This window comes from Cebus imitator, unplaced genomic scaffold, assembly GCF_001604975.1.
Source record: "Cebus imitator isolate Cc_AM_T3 unplaced genomic scaffold, Cebus_imitator-1.0 Scaffold0, whole genome shotgun sequence".
Classification (NCBI taxonomy): Eukaryota; Metazoa; Chordata; class Mammalia; order Primates; family Cebidae; genus Cebus; species Cebus imitator.
In genome coordinates, this window is record NW_016107315.1 from 19,445,137 (window position 1) to 19,451,925 (window position 6,789).

The window sequence follows — 6,789 nt, forward strand, 5'->3', positions numbered from 1 at the left end:
TTTTTTTTACCAGTGAAGTTTTTGGCTTCTCTCTCCCTATGCAAACTAGCAAAAGGCATAATAAGAATCATTGTTTATATTCTCTGTAAAGTTTTAATTAATGAAAAAGGATTTATGAGGCTGGTCTTAAGCTGTAGCCAATCTGGTGTGCTTTGTGAGTCTTTATGTATAGTTCTGTCAAAAGAAAAGATGCCTTAGGTTAGGATGCAGGCCCAGGACCCCATAAGCCTGCTATTCAAGCCAGCCCAACAAAATGTTCAGTAACAAACTAGGCTACAGGCCTCCATCTTGTTTCATGTCCTTGGGAACATGACCTGTAACCACGTGGCAATACTTTGTTTTAGTCTCCGACATTTTACAATGGTGGCTATCTTCTTGTGCTAAGTCAGTTCCTGGGTGAGGAATCAGATAAGCCAGTTTGTCAATCTGGGTGGTGCTAGCTGATCCATCAAGGGCAGGGCTTACAAAATAGCTTAAGCACTAATCTTGAGAGCAGTTTGGGGAGGGTCAAAATCTTGTAGCTTCCAGCTGCCTGACTCCTAGGCCATAGTTTCTAATCTTGTGGCTAGGTTCTTGGTCTGGTCCCAGGCAAGAGGGAAGTATGTCTTAAGAAAAGGTTGTTATCATCTTTGGTTCAGACTAAAAACTGTAAACCAGGCTCCTCCCAAAGTTAATTTGGCCTGTACCCAGGGTTGGGCAAGGACAACTTGGGGACTGGAAGCAAAATGGAGTTGTTTGGATCAGATCTCTTTCACTTTCTCAGTCACGATTTTGTGATGACAATTTCAGAAGCCCCTTATCACCCCTTTGAAAATACCTCGTACACTCATGATTAAGTCATAACCTAATTAAGGCTTATTGGTTTCACTTGTGAGGTTACATTCTGTGAATTTCAAAAGCTGAAAATCTTAACCGCTTGGCATGGCTAAAGTTGAGTGACAAGGGATTTGAAATGATTTTCTTATTAAAAGCGGATATTCAAGTTATAGGTAGATTTAAAAGCCCTTTATGTTTTTCTCTCTTCTTGGATCTTATTTTTCTGGAAAATGGTTTTTTGTTTCTTCTCAGTCAACCAAATTATTTCTCTCTCTCTATCTCTCTCTCTCTCTCCCTCTCTCTCTCTCTCCCCCCTCCCCCATTTTGTGGGGGGAAACAAAAACCTCGGTTTTCCTCATGAAACCCCAGGAATTAAAAGCAGATAGTTCTCTCTTAAAATCAAAGGCTCTGTTCTGTTTTGCATTGTGTTATCTGACAATTTTGATTTTTCGGGGTATCAAATCACTTCACATTAGGAGAGAGCTTAGGTATGTAATAACTAGGTAGGAAATACAATTTAAAGGATGGCTAATAATAGTTTTAAATCAGAGAAGTATGCTTTTGGTCACCTGAAAGAGGTGGAAACATCCCCACCCCCCACTGAGAGATGAGACTCTCATAGGAGATGGGCTGATTACAAAATAAGCCGATTGGCTTTGGGCTTCCATGCAATGAAATACACAGTAGAAGCACTGCATTGTCTTCTCCCATAGTATTTCCCTTCTTTGGGGGATCCAAAATCCAGTATAAAATGGTACCCTTGGTTTTAGGGATCTGTTTTGCATTGAGCTGTGCCTGCTTGTTAGGCCCTAAAAATGCATGCTGTCTTGTCCTGTTTCTCCAAGGGCTCCACCCTGAAGCCAGTAATCCAATAAAGAAACTGGCAAATGAAAAATCTTGCAAGTGCTAAATCTTCTGTCTGTCTGTATATATATGTGTTGTGTGTAATGTATATAAAAAAGGGCTGGCTCTAAAGGAAAATAAGCACTTAAATTATTTTTAGTTACATGACTTTAATCTTTAAGAAATAAATATAAGCTGGGTGTAGTGGCTCATGCCTGTAATCCACCACTTTGGGAGGCCGAGGTAGGTGGATAACCTGAGGTCAGGAGTTCAAGACCAGCCTGGCCAACATTGCAAAACCCTGTCTCTACTAAAAATACAAAAATTCATTGGGCATGGTGGTGGGCACCTATAATCCCAGCTACTCAGGAGGCTGAGGAAGGAGAATCACTTGAACCTATGAGGCAGAGGTTGCAGTGAGCCAAGATGGTGCCACTGCACTCCAGTCTGGGCAACAGAGTGAGACTCTGTCACAAATAAGTAAATAAAAATAGTCTTTAAGGATTATTGGTAAAATGCAGGTGTCATCAAAATGGAAATAGGTGATCTAAATCATACAAGTCAGATGCTAGGTTTGCTAAATATTCCAAGGTTGAATACTGTCTGCTTTACACATAGGAAAGGCCTGGAACACATGGAGTTAGACTCTGGAAAGAGTTCGACCTTATCTGCACTTCTGTCTGGGTCCTAGGCTCCACATCTGGTGCATGATTGAAATCACTTACTAACCAGGTTTTTCACCGAAAGGAAAAGTTGTTAAGAGTTAACAGTGCAACATGTATTTGAGATCACTAAACAGTTTTATTACAATACATATAAAAACAGTAAACTGTGTCTTTTAGTAAAAAATTATAAGAAAGCATGGAAACATGCATATTCTCAGGGATAAGGATTATCTTAAATTTGATATGATAAAGCTAAAGATTTAAGTAAATTGTGGAAAGACTGTATACATGTATATATATTTTTTTGAGACAGCGTGTTACTCTGTTGCCCAGGCTGGAGTGCAGTGATGCTATCTCGGCTCACTGCAACCTCCACCTCCTGGGTTCAAGTGATTCTCCTGCTTCAGCCTCCCCAGTAGCTGGAATTACAGGCACACCCACCACCACGCCCAGGGAAATTTTTGTATTTTTAGTAGAGACAAGATTTCACCATAATGGCCAGGTTGGTCTCAAACCCCTGACCTCATGTGATCCGTCTGCTTCGGCCTCCCAAAGTCCTGTGATTACAACCATGAGCTACCGCTCCTGGCCAAGACTGTAAATATTAATTGTGCAAAAAATGTGTAAATATTAATTAAATTCAAAAAGGTATTATATGGTCTTTTTATAAATTCAGTACTGAAATAAAAGCACAGCAAGTTTGTCTTAAGATACTAATCTGCCCTTTAGCAAAAGAGGTTATAAAGGATTCGTAAAGATTTCACCTCATGGTCAAATTGGTTAAGCTAGTGCTCGACTTACGACCACGGTCGGGACCCGGACCGGTCGTAACACGATTTGGTCGTAAGTTGAGTAGGCTATATGTACAGTTGAAATGGTGCACACGGAGATGGTAGTGCTGCTGGAAGCTGGTCCGCACTGTTGTACGCCCAGCTGGGCAACGTTTGCGCTGCCAGACATGGAGCAGTCATGGCTAGCAATTGTGGTCGTAAAGTCGAATGGTCGTAAGTTGCATAGGTGATAAGTCGATCAATACCTGTATATGGAAATTTCTATAAGGTTTCATTTAGACAAATTGGAGTTAACATTAATAAACTAGTGCAAGGGTAAAATTAGGCATTGGACAGGATTTTTGTGCAATAGTAAAGGCTAATGAATGGTTTTTGTCTTTTGAATAATCATTTTGGTAAAATAATTTATGGCAATCTGGAGTTTTATTTTATAACATAAAGTGTTTTAAACCTCTAACATTTAACAAGCATCCCAAAATCCAACTTCAGGTTTTAAAATTGTCTTCCCTGATGCCTGGCTTTCTGGATGGTTCAGAGGGCCCCTGAAACATCCAGAGAAGTGGTAAACAGGATTATTTGACATGTTTAGTCACATGAGATTGCCAAAATGATGTCCAACCTTCTTTAGGTTATCTTTTGGTGAATAGTAATAATGCATGTTCCAAAATTGTATGGAATTTCTAAAATTGCAATGTCTAAGTATATGCTATCAATCATAATTAAGGGTAAAGTTATTACAGCTAGTGCTCGACTTATGACCACAATTGGTTCCAACAGACCGGTCATAACACGATTTGGTCATAAGTTGAGTAGGCTATATGTACAGTTGAAATGGTGCACGCGGAGATGGTAGTGCTGCCGGAAGCTGGTCAGCACTGTCGTACGCCCAGCTGGGCAACATTTGCGCTGCCAGATGCGGAGCAGTCGTGGCTAGCGATTGTGGTCATAAAGTCAGATGGTCGTAAGTTGCATAGGTCGTAAGTCGATCAATACCTGTATAAACCACGGAGATGACTAAACTTCTTTGTCAGTCATGTTTTTATCTGCACTATCCTGGAAATTTTGTCATTTGCAGATAATTGTTGCTTTGCTTTGTTCCTTCCCAAAAGATGGGTTATAATCAAGCTATAAGACTTTAAATGAAGGTTTCTAATAGCTTTGAAGATTATAACATTGGAATAGAGAAAAAACAGGACTCGTAAAGAACTGACATATTCACGAATATTAAGCAAAACGAGAGTTAACTAAATGGACTGCACTCAGAAAGTTAAAGCAACCTTTTTGACTTTTGCTTGGAATATTGCTGATCCTTGTTTTGTTTTTCAGAGTCAAGGAAACTTATTTCGAACTATTTATGGCCTTTAGCAATTAAGTTATACCCCTGTGAACAAAATTTGAAGCATGTTTGTTTCTCTCTGCCTGGTTCCTTTAGAATTTGGAAACTATCTGTGTATTTGGCAACTATATTGCCAAACAACTTATGGCAATATAGTTTTTTACATCAGTGCAATAAGAATCCATTTTTCTTTTTCAACAGGACACAAGAGGAAAAATTGGTTATTTTATCAAGGCTTTGACTGGAAGGGTATACTTTCCTTTAAGGAGTCAATCTCTACTTGCCGAGCCGATAAAAGCCCCATGGGGAGAACTGGCTTCATACCTTGTCTACACAGTCCTAAATTTCCCTGGTGTGTAACAACAAACCCCAGGGTATATACCCCAGACAAAGTAGCCACTTCAACAGTATATAAAGTCCTAGGGTCAATGTTAAAGGGGACACTTGACCTCCAAAGTGCCCACTTGGGTCTCTTCCAAGTGTACTGTTCTCTTTCCTCCTCTAAAACTTTTTCATAAACTTCCACTCCTGCTCTGAAACTTGCCTCAGTCTCTTTTTCTGTCTTGTGTCCCTCAGTCAAATTATTTCTTTAGAACTGGCAAGAATTTAGATTCTGTATACTCTTGTTTGGATTTACTGCCAGTAACTTGGATATTTGCTACCCCTAACAATAGTGGATCCTAGATTCCCAAAAGAAAAATGCTACGGAACAAGGCAGAGAAATGATTTTTGTTATTGTTGTTCTGGAAAAGTCTCTGTCACCTAGGCTGATGTGCAGTGGTGCAATCTCTGCTCACTGCAACCTCCACCTCCTGGGTTCAAGTGATTCTTCTGCCTCTCAGCCTCCCGAGCAGCTGAGACTACAGGCATGCATCACCGTGCCTGGCTACTTTTTTGTATTTTTGGTAGAGACAGGATTTCACTATGTTCACCGTGTTGGTCTTGAACTCCTGGTCTCAAATGATCTGCCTGCCTCGGTCTCCCAAAGTGCTGGGATTACAGACATGAGCCACCACACCTGGCCAGAGAAATTATTTTACAGTGCATTTCATTGCAAAGCAATCCAAAGCTGATCAGCCCATTTTGTGATCAGCCCATGGGTGTCTTATCTCTCAGTGGGGACATTTCTATACTTTCTACATGGTCAAGAGCATGCTTCTCTGATCAAAACATGCAAAGAGCCGAGTATTTTCCCATAATTGCCATTTGCCAAAACCCCAAGAGTATATTTAGCCTTAGATTTTGGGAGGGATCTATCTGCTTTCAATTCCTGGGGTTTCATAAGGAAAACAGGTTTTTCCTATAACAGGGTCTGTGGCACATCCTCTGTTTTTCCCAAGGGGTCCCAGGCTGTTAGAAGTTATGCTAGGGCCCTGGCTAGGGGAGGCGAGTTGCATGTGTCGCTTCAGCTGGCGATAGCGGCAGGAGCGGAGCCGGTGGGGCCTGTGCAACTGCCTGGATTTGTGAAATGGCTGCTGACATTTCTGAATCCAGCCGTACTGATTGCAAAGGAGACCCAAGGAATAGTGCCAAGTTAGATGCCGAACTTGAAGTGGGTACTTCGAGTCCTTTATTGTGGAGTCTGTTCATTACCAACAGAGTACTGTGAATATATGCCTGATGTTGCTAAGTGTAGACAATGGTTAGAGAAGAATTTTCCAAATGAATTTGCAAAACTTACTGTAGAAAATTCACCCAAACAAGAAACTGGAATTAATGAGGTCAAGGAACAGCAGGGGAAGAAGAAGAGAAGAAAAAACAGAAGAGAGGTGGAAGGGGTCAAATAAAACAAAAAAAGAAGACTGTACCACAAAAGGTTACTATAGCCAAAATTCCCAGAGCAAAAAAGAAATATGTGACAAGAGTGTGTGGCCTTGCAACTTTTGAAATTGATTTTAAAGAAGCACAAAGATTTTTTGCTCCGAAATTCTCCTGTGGTGCCTCAGTAACAGGGGAGGATGAAATTATCATTCAGGGAGACTTTACAGATGACATAATTGATGTCATTCAGGAAAAATGGCCAGAGGTAGATGATGACAGCATCGAAGATCTTGGAGAAGTGAAGAAGTGAATTTGAAAATTTGTATTTAATGGCCTGAACTGAGAGTTGATACGGCCAAAGGGAGAGAGGCCTTTAAAAATATATATATATTCTACAGTGAAACTGTAGACTGCCCTCATCCTTGGCATTTTCACTGTTCTGTACAAGGCTGCTTGTTTTTTTAATTGCCAAAGTCAAATAAACAGGGGAGACTGTCATTGCTCATATATGAATAGATTTAGTCAAATAAAAAATTCTGGTCATTTGGTACTGACTTTCTCTTTCTTTCTTTCTTTT

At 40.4% G+C, this 6,789-nt stretch overlaps 1 pseudogene; it reads left to right on the top strand.

Annotated features, from left to right (window-relative positions):
• Window positions 1–5,826: 5,826 nt before the first annotated feature.
• On the top strand, window positions 5,827–6,632 carry LOC108300831 (annotated as a pseudogene).
• The last annotated feature ends 157 nt before the right edge of the window (window positions 6,633–6,789 follow it).